We start from the raw sequence: 15,740 nt of genomic DNA, 5'->3' as shown, positions 1-15,740 counted from the left end.
CACAACCTCTGCCGGCAGTGCGTTCCACGCACCCACCACTCTCTGCATAAAAAAAACTTACCCCTAACATCCCCCTTATACCTTCCTCCAATCACCTTAAAATTATGCCCCCTCATGTTAGCCATTGTTGCCATGGGAAAAAGTCTCTGACTGTCCACTCGATCTATGCCTCTTATCATCTTGTGCACCTCTATCAGGTCACCTCTCATCCTCCTTTGCTCCAAAGAGAAAAGCCCTAGCTCGCTCAACTTATCCTCATAAGACATGCTCTCCAATCCAGGCAGCATCCTGGTAAATCTCCTCTGCACCTTCTCTGAAGCTTCCACATCCTTCCTATAATGAGGCAACCAGAACTGAACACAGTACTCCAAGTGTGGTCTGACCAGAGTTCTATAGAGCTGCAACATCACTTCGTGGCTCTTGAACTCAATACACCAACTAATGAAGGCCAACACACCATACACCTTCTTCACAACCCGATCAACCTGTGCGGCAACCTTGAGATCTATGGATGTGGACCCCAAGATCCCTCTGTTCCTCCACACTGCTAAGAGTCCTGCCATTAACCTTGTATTCTGTCTTCAAATTTGACTTTCCAAAGCGTATCACTTCACATTCCTGTACAACTTCGGAACGTGAGGAAACCGGAGCACCTGGAGGAAACCCACGCAGACACCTATGACAACAACCCTGTTATTTTTGAATGTGGAGATGTTTCCACCAGTGGGAGAGTCTGGAACGAGGGGACACAGTTACAGGATTAGGGGGCAGACATTTAAAACTGAGGTGTGTAGGGACTTCTTCTCACAGAGGGAGGTGAATCTGTGGGATTCTCTGCCCCAGAGGGTGTGGAGACTGGATCACTGGGGGGGTTTAAAGAGGAGGGAGGTAAATGTTTGAAAGATCAGGGAACTGAGGGCGATGGGGAACTGGCACAGAAGAGGAGATGAGGCCTGGGGCAGATCAGCCGTGGTTGCAGTGAGTGGTGGGACAGGACTGAGGGGCCTCCTGCTCCTGTTTCCCTGTGTTCCTGTGGCAGTTCTGGGCAGCGCTGGCATCAGATAGGAGCTGTTCCTCCTGCACCAGCAGGGGTGGGAGACAGAGCCCTGGGGTGTCCATACCTCCTGTACCAGGAGGAGACTACCCTCACTCTGCCCCTCTGTGGTCACTGCTTCTCCCCAGACAAGAGGGAGCTGCCTCCAGAGTGTGTGCCGTGACAGTGCAGGAAGGAGAGGGACTCAGCCAGGCAGCTGACCCCACCCTCAGGTGATACCTGCACCTCAGAGGAAGGTCACCTCATCCTCCTCTTCCCCAAGGAATTCAGAGACTCCATCACGGATTTCATCCACCTCAGCTTCCTGCCCCAGGTACCCCCGGAACCTTGCTTAGCCCTGGGAGGGTGGGCTGATGCTGCTTCAGAGATGGCTATGAACTGTGCTGGTAAACGGGATCGGTTCAGGTGGGTTCCTAATGGTCAGCATGGAGATGGTGGACCAGAGGGCAGTCCCTGTGCTGAATGGTACCATGAACTTAATGATGCATTAGCATGGACTGGACGGATGCTGCAGTGAGGTGGACAGAACATCACAGTGTCCGGGTCCTGTTAATGTATCAGAGTGACCAGTCCTGTTAAAGCTGTAATGTTCTGTGTTCTATGTACACAAAGTGGTTGATATCTGAACCTCACTGCCAGAGGAGGCAGTGGATTCAGATTACAGACACTATAGTTAAGAGACATTTAGACAGACACTTGAATAGACAAGGTATAGTCAGAGTCAGTCAGTCAGGTTTATTATCACTGAAATATGTCATGAAATGTGTTGTTTTGTGGCAGCAGTACAGTGCAAGGCAGAAAAATTATTATATAACTTACAAAAATAAATTGTGCAAAAGAGGAATAATGAGGTAGTGTCCATGGGTTCACGTATCGTTCAGAGATCTGATGGCAGAGGGGAAGAAGCTGTTCCTGAAATGTTGAGTGTGGATCTTCAGGCTCCTGTACCTCCTCCCTGAGGGTAGTACTGAGAAGAGGGCATGTCTTGGGTGGTGATTGTCCTTAGTGATGGATGCCGCCTTCTTGAGGCACTGCCTCTTGAAGATGTCCTCAATGGTGGGGAGGGTTGTGCCCGTGATGGAGCTGGCTGAGTCTACAACCCTCTGCAGCCTCTTGCGATCCTGTGCATTGGAGCCTCCACACCAGGCGGTGATGCAACCAGTCAGGATGCTCTCCACCGTACATCTGTATTAATTTGCAAGAGTCTTTGATGACAGACCAAAGCTCCTCAAACTCCTAATGAAGTAGAGCCTCTGGCGTTCCTTCTTTGTGATTGCGTCAATGTGTTGGGCCCAGGATAGATCCTCTGAGATGTTGACGCCCAGGAACTTGAAGCTGCTCACCCTTTCCACCGCTGACCCCTCAATGAGGACTGGTGTGTGTTCTCCTGACTTCCCCTTCCTGAAGTCCACAATCAGTTCCTTGGTCTTGCTGACGTTGAGTGTGAGGTTGTTGTTGTGACACCACTCAACCAGCCGATCTACCTCACTCCTGAACGCCTCCTCATCGCCATCTGAGATTCTGCCAACAACAGTGATGTCATCGGCAAATTTATTGATGGCGTTTGAGCTGTGCTCAGCCACACAGTCATGAGTGTAGACAGAGTAGAGCAGTGGGCTAAGCACGCATCCTTGAGGTGTGCCTGTGTCGATTGTCAGCGAGGAGGAGATGTTGCTACCGATCCACACTGACTGTGGTCTCCCGATAAGGAAGTCGAGGATCCAGTTGCAGAGGGAGGTACAGAGGCCCAGGTTTTGAAGCTTGTTGATTAGTACTGAGGGAATGATGGTGTTGAACGCTGAGCTGTAATCGATAAACAGCAGCCTGACTAATATTTTGCTGTTGTCTAGGTGCTCCAGAGCTGAATGGAGAGCCAGTTAGATTGTGTCTATTGTAGACCTGTTGTGGCAGTAGGCAAATTACAACGGGTCCAGGTCCTTGCTCAGGGAGGAGTAGAAGGATACGGTCCTAATGTGGGCAAATGGGATTACTGTGGATGGGCAATAAGGTCAGCATGGTCATGATGGGCCAAAGGGCCTGTTTGTGTGCTGTCTGACTCTGTGAACCTTTTTTATTCAGTTTTGGGACTCAGCCGTGAATTGTACTGTGACACACGGACAATGCATCGACAACGTCCTGCCTGTGACAACTCCCAGTGTTGGTGGGGTGGGGGGAGGGGGGGTCATTTCTCTTCCTCCCCCTCTCTCCCTCTGCCATCTCCCGAATGCCCCCAGCCTCTGGTCCCTCAGTAAATGGGTCTCACTCCCCGAGACCCCAGGAGCAGGGTGAGGGGTCCTCACTGGTCCCTTCTCCCCCCTGATCCTCAGACAGGACAGCCTGGGGTCCCCTCTCCCACCACAATGACCCTCGCCCCCACACACCCACTGGTGCTCAGGATGTGACACGAGACCCAGACCCCGTCTGCCTCCCGGGCGAGATTCATCAACACTGCAACTCATTCCCCGAACCTGCCCAAAACCATTTGTTCTCCACCGTCTGTTAAAGTGAACACGGAGCTTTGGGTGTTAAATATTTATGACTTGCAGAGTGATTAAAGATTCTCACACACGGCATTAATTCCCCACACATTGGAATGAAGAGGCAGTTTATACGGTGACATTAGCATCAGCTTTATATATACCACATCCACTGGCGATCACAATCAATTATTAAACATCAACAGAACCGGCGACTGTTTCTCTGCGTTGTGTGGGGTCGCTGCGTTATATTTTCATTCTTCACTCCGGGTGCTAATTCACTGGCCGCCCCCAGTGAGTGAGATCGGTGTCCTGGGGCTACTTAACCCCTTGTTGCCCACACAAGTTGCTGAGGAGTTTCTGCAAATCTCAGCACAGCCAGTGAAATGTTTTTGCAGTCAGAATTGGAACTTGGAACACACAGAAGAGGTTCACCAGGATGTTGCCTGGAGTAGAGAGTGTATGCTGGGACAAACTTGGGTTGTTTTCTCTGGAGCATCAGAGGCTGAAGGGAGATCTGACAAAGGTTTATAAGATTGTGAGAAGCACAGATAGGGTGGACAGTCAGAGTTTTTCTCCCCAGAGTTGAAATGTCAAATACTACAGGACGTAGGTTTAAGGTGAAAAGGGGAAGTTTGTAAGAGGTGTGTGGGTTAAGTGTTTTACACAGAGGGTGGTGGGTGCCTGGAACAAGCTGCCAGGGGAGCCGAAGGAGGCAGATAGGATTCAACCTACTGAGGCATTTAGACAGACACGTGAACAGGCAGGGAATGGGGGGACACAGACCACATGCAGGCAGGAGGAACGGTTAAATAGGCATCATGGTTGGCACAGACACGGTGGGCTGAAGGGCCTGTTCGTGTGCTGTACTGTTCGATGTTCTACGTAGAGCGGTCACTCTGAGGTAGGTGCAGACCTGTCCTCAATGAGTGCCACTCAAGAAGGGGCAGAACTGGGAGTGAATCCTTGGCCTTGTGCAGTCCCTGGGGATCGAGGGTGACTCTGCTGCACCCCAGGTTCTGAGGTGACTGATGTGGTCAGTGAGGGAATCCTGGACTCTTACCACAGGTGGGGCAGGACAGGACAGGTGGGGAGGATGGGTGGCCCATCCCTTCTGCTGTTAACACAGGTCTTCCATTTGCTCCGGATGCACAGTCCTGGAAGCTCCTTCTCCATTCATTAATCACCCAGCATGGGAACAGGCCCTTCGGCCCATCGAGTCCGTGCCGACCATCACCCACTCATTGACACCAACCCTACACTGATCCCATTTCATTCTCCCCACATTCCCGTCAACTGCCCCCAGATTCTCCCCTTCACCCACACACTTGGCCAATTAACCCACTGACCTGCACTTTGGGATGTGGGAGGAAACCGGAGCACCCGGGGGAAACCCACGCGGTCACAGGGAGAACGTGCAAACTCCACATAGACAGTGCCGGAGGTCGAGATCGAACCCGGATCTCTGGAGCGGTGAGACAGTGGCTTTAAACTGAGCGGTGAGACAGTGGCTTTAAACTGGTAAATTGGTTTATTATTTTCACATGTAGCAAGGTACAGTGACAAACTTTGTTCTGCATGTCATGCATACAGACCATTTCATCACATCAGTACATCAAGGTCATACAAGGGAAAATCAATAGCATAAGTGTCCCAGTTACAGATAAAGGGCAGTGCAGGCAGACAACAAGGTGCAAGGCCATAACGAGGTAGATTGTGAGGCCAAGAGTCCATCTTATCGTACTAGGGGACCGTTCAATAGTCTTATAACAGTGGGATAGAAGCTGTCCTTGAGCCTGGTGGTACGTGCTTTCAGGCTTTTGTATCTTCTGCCTGATTGTGGGGGTGGTGGGGGGAGACGAGAGAATGTCTAGGGTGGGTGGGGTCTTTGATTATGTTGGCTGCTTTACTGAGGCAGCGAGAAGTGTAGACAGAGTCCATGGAGGGGAGGCTGGTTTCTGTGACGCGCTGAGCTGTGTCCACAACTCTCTGCAGTTTCTTGTGGTCCCAGGCAGAGCAGTTGCCGTACCAAACCGTGATGCATCCAGATAGGATGCTTTCTGTGGTGTATCAGTAAAAATTGGTGAGAGTCAATTTGGACATGATGAATTTCTTTAGCCTCCTGAGGAAGTAGAGGCACTGAGCTTTCTTGGCCATGGTGTCAACATGGTTGGACTAGGACAGGCTATAGGTGCTGTTTCACTCCTAGGAACTTGAAGCTCTTGACCTCAGCACCATTGATGTAGACAGGTGCATGTACACCGCCCCCCCTTCCTGAAGTCAATGACCAGCTCTTTTGTTTTGCTGACATTGAGGAAAAGGTTGTTGTCATGACACCATGTCACTAAGCTCTCTATCTCCTTCCTGTACTCCAAATCATCATATTTGAGATCCGGCCCACTACGGTGGCATCATCTGTGAGCTTGTAGATGGAGTTAGAGCAGAATCTGGCCACGCAGCCATGAGTGTACAGGGAGTAGTCCACCCATTGCACCACTGTGCTGCCAATGGTCATGGGTCAGGGATTCCCAAGACGAGGTGGGGATGTTGCCCTTTTCCAAGGGAGATTGAAGCACATCCTTGAATTGTTTCCTCCCTCCCCCCCACCCCCCACTACTCCTCCCCACCCTGGTGACCCCTGAGCATTTGGTTCAGGAATCTGGTGTCACCCATGGGAATGAGTTAGCTGTCCATTGAGGTAGTGTCACTGGGCTTTGGTGCTGGGGATGTTGGTCTGGGTGAGAACACTGACATAGGTCTGCCCATCCGATCAGTGGATATGGACAGTCCTCTGGAGATCGTTCTGCTGGGATCTCCCTGGTGTTTTGAGGGATCTGTTGTAGATGGTTCTGATCTCAGAAGTACGATGGGACGAGGGGTTAGTGCAGGTCAGAGGCACAGAGGTAAAGGGGTCATGATCTTATGAAGTGGGGCAGCAGGCTTGGGAGGGGCCGAATGGTCCACTCCTGCTTCTTATTTCCCTAACGCTGCTCTGGCAAGGTGCAGGTGAACTTCTAAGAGCCGTCAGATTTGAGGACGTTCCACATTCTCTCTTGACTGGTGGAATCACCTTTGGGAGGACCGACAAGGCCAGGTGTGGTGGCCAGTGACACACCCTGTGGTCCAGGGTGTCTTTGGGTGGACAGAGTCACACGTGGTGGGAGTTGGTGAGGCGGATCCTAGAGATGACTGTCCCTGTGGCAGACAGCAGGGAGACTCCTCTGTGGTCACTACAGTCAGACCTGTCATTGGATGTGTGTCCGGTCCTCCCCGGCTGTGGGGTGAGGTCATGACTGAAGATCTTTCCTGCCCAACGTGAAACTGTCAGCAGGGACACTGTCTGCTCACAAGGTCCTGTTCCTCCAGCTGTGGTCCGTCTCCACAACTGGTTCCTGGTCCGGGTTGGAGAGAGGCTGCAGCAGAGGGTTGAAGATGCACCTTCCCAGATCACGGTGAGGAGGCAGCTAAAGATACCCTGGAGGTTACTTGGGACAGGGTGGGAGGTGGCCTGGGATGGGAGAAGCTGGGGAACCGTGCATGTCCATGGCTCCCTGAAAGTGGCAACATGCAGATAGGGGGTAAAAAGGCATAGGGCACGCTTGTCTTCATTGGTCAGGGTGTTGAGTATAAAAGTTGGGAAGTCACGTTGCAGCTGTATAAACATTTGGTCAGGCCACACAGAGTATTGTGTACCGTTCTGGTTGCCCCGTTACAGGAAGGATGTGGAGGCTTTGGAGAGGGTGCAGAAGAGGTTCACCAGGATGCTGCCTGGATTAGAAGGTATGAGCTACAAGGAGACGTTGGACAAACTTGGGTTGTTTTCTCTGGAGTGTTGGAGGCTGAGGGGAGACCTGACAGAGGTTTATAAAATGATGAAAGGCACAGGTAGAGTAGACAGTCAGAATCCTTTTCCTATGATGAGAAGGTCAAAGGTGAGATGGGAAAAGTTTAAAGGAGATTTACGAGGGAAGTTTTTTACACCGAGAGTGTTGGAGATCCACACATGCACCACATGTGGGTGCCTGGGAGGGGCTGCCAGGGGGGGTGGCGGAGGCAGATACAACAGCAACATATAAGAAGCAGTTAAACAGACACATGAACAAGCAAAGGATGGAGGGATGTGCACCGTGTGCAGGTAAATGGGGTTAGTTAAATTATCATCATGGCTGGCACAGACATGGTGGGCTGAAGGGATGAAAGGACTGTTGCTGTGCTGTACTGTTCTGTGTTTTAAGCATAAAACAATGTCACAGATATAGAATCAGACTACACCACGACACAAATTGACACACACACACACGCACGTGTGCGTACACACACACACACACACACACACACACACACACACACACACACACACACACACACACACACACACACACACACACACACACACACACTGCAAGAAAGACATAGATTGCAGGAAATGTTTCCCCTTATCAGAAGTAAATAAAACGAGAGGACATGTATTTAGGCTGAGAGGGCAGAGGTTTAGAGAGGGTCTGAGGGGGACCTCCTTCACCCAGAGCACGGTGAGTACCTGGAACACACCGCTGGTGAGCGCAGTGGAAGCTGGGTCACTGACAGTGTCCGGATAAGCCCTTGGATTGCTCAGGTACAGAGGGCTACGGGCCAGGTGCTGCAACATGGGTGCCCAGTGGTCAGTGTGGACATGGTGGCCGAATGGCCTGTTTCCATGCTGTGTGACTATGACTCTACAACATGCATGTACACACTGTGCACACACTCACAGGTGAAAACCCAGATAAACAGCACAGACCTATTCTCTCTCACACATACATAGATGCATTCTCACACACACTCGTACACTCTCTCACAGTCACACACATCAACTCTCTCATTCATACAACACATAGACACGCAGTGACACACACACGCATTGATACACGCAGTGATACACACGCAGTGACACACAGTGATATACACTCACAGTGATACACAGTGACACAGAGACACAGTCGCGCTCACTGACACACACAGTGACGCAGATACACACACAGAAACACACAAACACAGTAACACACACAGTTGTGCTCACCCACACACACACACACACACACAGTCACACACACACACATACAATGGCACACACACACATAGTCACAGACACACACAATGACACGCACACACACACAATGACACACACACACACACACACACACACACACAGTCGTGCTCACAGACACAGTAATCTGTCAGAGGAACAGGCTTATTACTCCATGAATAAAGATGACTGTCTCGCTGTCTGAACCTTCTGCAAACTTGCCGAAGCAGCTCATCCATCCCGGGAAATATTCATGAGGATCAGCTCCGAGCTCCAGAAAGTCCACATCAGGCAGGAGAGATTCTCACTTCCAATATCCTCTCTAAACATATTTGCTCCTGTGATGAGCAGCTTTAAATGTCACCCCAGTCAATCTCTGTGTGTCAGTCTTGCTGCTGCGTCGGTGTTGCTGCCGTTGGGCTGTGCTGAGCAGGAGAACGGCCCGGGGCACCGACACCCCTTTAAATGTTGTCATGCCCCTCGGCTGGTCTGAACCCCCTGAACTCCAGCAGCCGATCGGGAACAGGGAAGGAGCAGCAGGTGGGGAATGTCACCATCCAGGTCGTGTGTGGCTCAGGGAATCACCTGACACACAGGCCATTCAGCCCATCGAGTCCGGGAGCGGTTTTTGTCTCAGGATACAGGAGCAGGGGAGGCAGTCCAAAGGAGGTTCACCTGCGTTATCCCCAGGATGAGGGTGGTGTCCTGTCAGGAGCAGCTTATTGAAACATTTCCAGCAGACAGCTGTGTGATCCTGTATTGGATGATATGGTGCTGTCTAATTGCAGAGTTAATCCCACTGGTGGGTGGAGCGTAAGAGGGGGTTGGTTACTGGACTGTGTGATCACCTCTCCCCAAACCCTCATCACACTGAGTCGAGTCCTACAGCAGAGAAATGAGGCCCACAATGAAGATTGTGGGCAGAACCTCAGGAATTCTTTCCTTTACTTCCCTCAGTGATCCAGGATACATTCCCATCCTGGCCAGGTGATTTGTCCATTTCACGTGCAGCGCGAGTTCCGAGTACTGATTCTGTATCAGTCTTTATCCCACCCAGAATCTCAGTTACACCCTCCTCACCCAGACTCCAGCATCATCTCCATCCTTGACGAGGACTGGTGTAAAGTTCTTCGTCAGTGCCCCAGCCACAACCTCCACCTCCGTCAGTCAATTCTTTGACAAGGGAACCAAGAACGAGAGGGCATGGATTTAGCGTGCGAGGGGAGAGATTTCAAGGAAATCTGAAGGGGCAATGGGTGGTCAGCATAATGAGTACATTGACAACATAGATCAGGTTTCTTTATCAGTCGCACGTACATCGAAACACACAGTGAAATGCAGCTTTTGCGCAGAGTGTGCTGGGGGCAGCCCACAAGTGTCGCCACGCTTCCAGCGCCAACATAGCATGCCCACAACTTCCAACCCGTACGTCTTTGGAATGTGGGAGGAAACCGGAGCATCCAGAGGAAACCCACGCAGACACGGGGAGAACGTACAAACTCCTTACAGACAGCGGCCAGAATTGAACCTGGGTTGCTGGCGCTGTAATAGTGTTACGCTAACTGCTACACTAGGGTGTGCTGAAGCCTAACTGAAGCCTAACAGTGATGATCAAATACACTGTTGATGTTTGCCCTCTGAGCTCCGATGCAATGATTAGCAGAGAGATTCTGAGTGTAGAACAGAGAACACAAACACAAGCACAGGAACAGAGGACACAAACACAGGAACAGAGAACACAAACACAGGAACACAAACACAAACACAGGAACAGAGGACACAAACACAGGAACAGAGAACACAAACACAGGAACAGGCCCTTCGGCTCATGATGTCAGTGCCGAACACGATGCTGTTTATTGATTACAGCTCAGTGTTCAACACCATCATCCCCTCAGTACTAATCAACAAGCTTCAGGGCCTCTGTATCTACCTCTGTAACTGGATCCTCGACTTCTTTATCGGGAGACCACAGTCAGTGTGGATCGGTAGCAACATCTCCTCCTCGCTGACAATCAACACAGGCGCACGTCAAGGATGCGTGCTTAGCCCACTGCTCTACTCTCTATCTCCACACTCATGACTGTGTGGCTGAGCACAGCTCAAACGCCATCTATAAATTCGCAGATGACACCACTGTTGTTGGCAGAATCTCAGATGGTGATGAGGAGGCGTTCAGGAGTGAGGTAGATCGGCTGGTTGAGTGGTGTCACAACAACCTTGCACTCAACGTCAGCAAGACCAAGGAACTGATTGTGGACTTCAGGGGGAAGTTGTGAGAACACACACCAGTTCTCATTGAGGTGTCAGCAGTGGAAAGGGTGAGCAGCTTCAAATTCCTGGGTGTCAACATCTCAGAGGATCTGTCCTGGGCCCAACACATTGATGCAATCATGAAGAAGGCACCCCTGCGGCTCTACTTCATTAGGAGTTTGGGAAGATTTGGTACGTCACCAAAAACTCTTGAAAATTTCTACAGATGTACAGGGGAGAGCATTCTGACTGGTTGCATCACGGCCTGGTATGGAGGCTCCAATGCACAGGATCGAAAGAGGGTGCAGAGGGTTGTAGACTCAGCCAGCTCCATCATGGGCACAACCCTCCCCACCATCGAGGACATCTTCAAGAGGTGGTGCCTCAAGAGGGCAGCATCCATCACTGAGGACCCTCACCATCTGAGACATGCCCTCTTCTCGTTACTACCATCAGGGAGGAGGTAAAGGAGCCTGAAGACCCACACTCAACGATTCAGGAACAGCTTCCTCCCTGCCCCCCGCCGTCAGGTTTCTGCCTCGTTATTCCTTTTTTGCACTAGTGATTTATTTTTATAACTTATCGTAGTTTTTCTGCCTTGCACTGTGAACAACACATTTCACGATGTATTTCAGTAATAATAAACCTGACTCTGGTTCTGATTCTAATCCCTTCTGTCTGTACATGGTCCATATCCTTTCACTCCCTGCACAAATAAACACACACACACACACACACACACACACACACACACACACACACACACACACACACCCTCTGCAGGAAAAATTCTCCCTCAGAACTTACCCCTTACCCTAAACCTACACCCTATGCTTTTAGACACCTCTGTGCCATGGGTCAAAGTTTCTTACCTTCTACTCTCCTTGTGCGGAGGGAGAGGGGTTTGAAACACCCACTGACAGAGTGTTCCTGTGTGTTTCCTGCACTGCTCTCACCGACACTACAGGCAAAGTGTGGGGTGTTTAATTCACTGTTACATTATTGATGCAGCAAAACAGAAGGCAGATAGTTGGTGTGTGTGTGTGTGAGTGTGTATGTGTGTATATGGGTGCATATGAGTGTGAGTGTATGAGTGTGAGTGAATGTGTGTGTGTGAGTGTGTGTGTATGTTCGTGTGTGTATGTGTGTGTGCGCACGCGTGCGTGTGTGTGTGTGACTCCATGACATCATCCCGTTCACATTCGGCAGTTTGATGGACTGTCTCTCTGTGACAGGAGATTCTGCCCTCAGAACACACAACATGGTTTCGTCTACACTGGAGAAAGCGAACACAAACCTTGGATCCTCCAGCTCTGTGGCACTTCCCTTCTCCATCCCAATCCCACCCTAACCTCCCTGTTTCTTGCCTCTTGCATTGTTTCAACAATGTTCAACATCAGCTCAAGGAACGGCACCCCACCTTTCGACAGGACATTACAGCACTCGAGCTTTCTTATGGAGTTCAACAATTTCAGACAAGTCAATGTCAAAGTGGAGTTTATTGTCAGATGCACAAGTCCATGTCTGCACAGGTGCAATGAAAACTTACTTGCAGCAGCATCACAGGCACACAGCATCAGATAAGCAGCATTCACAAGAAAAACAAATTAAACATAAATTATACACAATTTTTACAAGAAAGAACACAATTAGTGCAAAGTGATCAAAGTGGTCATAATGTTGCTAAACTGCAGTGATGAGGGTTGTGCCGGTTGGTTCAAGAACTGAATGGTTGAAGGGAAGTAGCTGTTCCTGAACCTGGTGGTGTGGGACTTCAGGCTTCTGTACCTCCTGCCCGATGGTAGCTGTGAGAAGATGGCACGGCCCGGATGGTGGGGATCTTCGATGATGGATGTTGCCTTCTTGAGGCAGCACCTCCTGTAGATACTCCCGATGGTGGGGAGGGATGTGCCCGTGATGTATTGGGCCGAGTCCACTCCTCTCTGCAGCTTCTCCCATTCCTGCGTGTTCAAATTGCCGTCCCAGACCGTGATGCATCCAGTCAGGATACTTTCAACAGCACATCTGTAGAAGTTTGTTAGAGAGCTTGGTGACAAGCCGAACCTCAGAATCAGAATCAGAATCAGGTTTATTATCAATGACGTATGCCGTGAAACATTGTTTTACAGCAGCAGCGCTGAACAAAGACATAAAAATTACCATGTTACAAAAATAAATAAAACTGTGCAAAAAACGCCTCCTTCACCTCCTCAGAGAGCAAAGATGCTGGCGCGCCTTCTTTGTGATTGTATCTGTGTGCTGGGCCCAGGACAGGTCACCTGATGTGTTAACAGCCAGGGTTTTAAAGCTGCTGATTTGTCCATCCTTCCAGCCCTTTCGAGATAAGAAAAGATAAGATTTCTTTATTAGTCACACGTACATCGAAACACACAGTGAAATGCATCTTTTGCGTAGAGTGTTCTGGGAGCAGCCCGCAAGTGTCGCCACGCTTCTGGCGCCAACGTAGCACGCCCACAACTTCCTAACCCATACGTCTTTGGAATGTACCTTGGTACAAGATAACCAGCCCTTGCAGCTTGTGTCAGAACCGGCCAATGAGGTCACCGAGCTGTGACTTTAGCTCGGCGTGTCTCGTTCCGTGCTGAACATTTCTAGGATTCTCTGTTTTTGTCCAGCTGCCATGAGGTTCTGTGTCCCAGATCCAGCAGCTTCACAGACAGATGAGCTGCCACCACATCTTCACTGGCCTCTCTCAGCCAGCACCACCATCTCTCTGAAGGACAGCGGTGAAACAGAAGGGTTTTCACCAAGTGCTGCTGAGCCTTGGTCACCATTATTGACACGAGATATTTATTGCAGCTTTATTTAATTAACTGAATTTAATTTCCCGGCTGGCGGGATTTAGATTCATCTCCCAGGATCAATATTGGAAACCGCTAGATATTAATCCAGTAACTTAACCACCGCACTCTTCCTGAGAGCTGCCTCCTCAGCTTCATATCTCAGGGACTGGACAATGTAAGTAATGCAGCTAATAGCACAGCGGGCAGTCCAGACTCAGTCCCAGTGTGTCCATCAGCACAGAGGCACAAAGTCACAGGCAGAGCCCAATGTGTCCCCACAACAAGCAGCAATGTGATTTCATCAGACCTTTCCTTCCTCTGCCAATGACAAAGAAAGAGACTATTCAGCCCAGGGGGTCATCACTCCCACCACCCTCCTCAACCCTATCACTCCCACCTACCCAATGTAACCCCGGCAAATTAACCACATGCCCATCAACTCCCCTTTATTAACATTACCCTGCACTACGAGGTGATCTACAGCAGCCGGTTTATAACCAGTGTGACTTTGGGATGTGGGAGGAAACTGGAGCCCCCGGGGGAAACCCACGCGGTCACAGGGAGAACGTGCAAACTCCACACAGACAGCACCGGAGGTCGGGATCGAACCTGGGTCTCAACCAAAAGACAGAGATCACAATAGCGTGACCCTCCCTCAGTACCACCCGTCCCACAGCGTGACCCTCCCTCACCTCCCCTCAGAGTGGGTGTGCAGGAGTGGGGAATGTTGTTTAGGGTGAAGGAATGTTCCAGAAGGAGAGTCGTCGGTCCAAGTCTCCTTCCCATCCCCAACCTCACTCTGGAAACCTTGGGATCTGTTCCACATTCCCATGGAGTCACACAGCACGGAAACAGGCCCTTCGGCCCAACTAGTCCATTCTGACCAACATTCCCACCTAAGCCAGTCCCATTTGGCCGCATTTGGCCCATATCCCTCTGAACCTTTCTTATCCATGTTCTGGTCTAAACGTCTTAAATGATTGTACCCACCTCTACCACTTCCTCTGGCAGCTTGTTCCACACCCCCCACCCTCTGTGTGAAGGTTACTCCTCAGGTCCCCTTTAAATCTCTCACCTCTCACCTTAAAGCTGTGCCCTTTGGCCTCAAGACTCCCCTACCCTGGGGAACAGACTGGGACCGTCCACCTTATCCAAGCCCGTCATGATTTTATAAACCTCTGTAAGGACACCCCTCAGTCTCCGCTCCAGCAGATGCAGTTTCTGGGGTGTCAGGTCTGTGCTCTCAGCTGGGTTTAAGCAGTCTGGGCCTGCATTCTTCTGTCTCGTTGAAAGATGTAAATGACTGTGAGCTTTGACAGGTTTGAGACAGGGAGGATGTTCCCAGGCCAGGACTTTCAGAACCAGGGGAAGAGGCTCAGCTCTGGGGTCAGTAGTTCGGGATGGAGACAAGCAGACACCAGGAGGGGGTGGATCTCTGGAATTCCCACCCCAGACAGCTGCGGGGGCTCTGACACATGGGGTGTTCAAGAGGAGGGCCGTTAGATATCGAGGGAATCAAGGAAAGTGTGGCCACTGGAGGAACGTGTCACACAGGTAGAAGATCAGCCACGATCTCACAATGGTAGAGCCTGTATGATGGGCTGAATGGCCTCTTCCTGCACCCCTTCCTGTTCTTTGGTTTTTAAAGGCCTCCACCGGGTTGTGAGATTCTTTGAAGCTGTGAGCACCCCAGCATCGTGTAATTTCTGCTCTGATGAATTCTTTCCTCTTTGTTTAGTCCTGGGGCGTGACATCAGGCCAATTATTCATTATTTAAATGATATTGAACGAAGCATTCCATTGCCGCAGGATTCTCAATGTGTTGCAAAAGATCAGAATCAGTTTCAATGTGACTCTCAGCGTGAGGCAGCGAGCCAATGAATAATGGAATTCCTTCCCTCCCAGTGAGGGAGGGAGGGAGAGAGAGAGGGGTGAGAATGAGAGAGGGGGGGAGGGAGAGAGGAAAGAGAGAGAGAGAGAGTCAGACAGACAGAGCGGGGAGAGGGAGAGAAAAAAAGGCATAGATAGACAGGCAGGGAGGGCAAAGGGCAGAGAGAGAAAGAGGGATGGGGGAAGTGAGAGAGAAA

Source organism: Pristis pectinata, chromosome 3, assembly GCF_009764475.1.
Source record: "Pristis pectinata isolate sPriPec2 chromosome 3, sPriPec2.1.pri, whole genome shotgun sequence".
Classification (NCBI taxonomy): domain Eukaryota; kingdom Metazoa; phylum Chordata; class Chondrichthyes; order Rhinopristiformes; family Pristidae; genus Pristis; species Pristis pectinata.
This window is presented reverse-complemented; position numbering follows the sequence as displayed.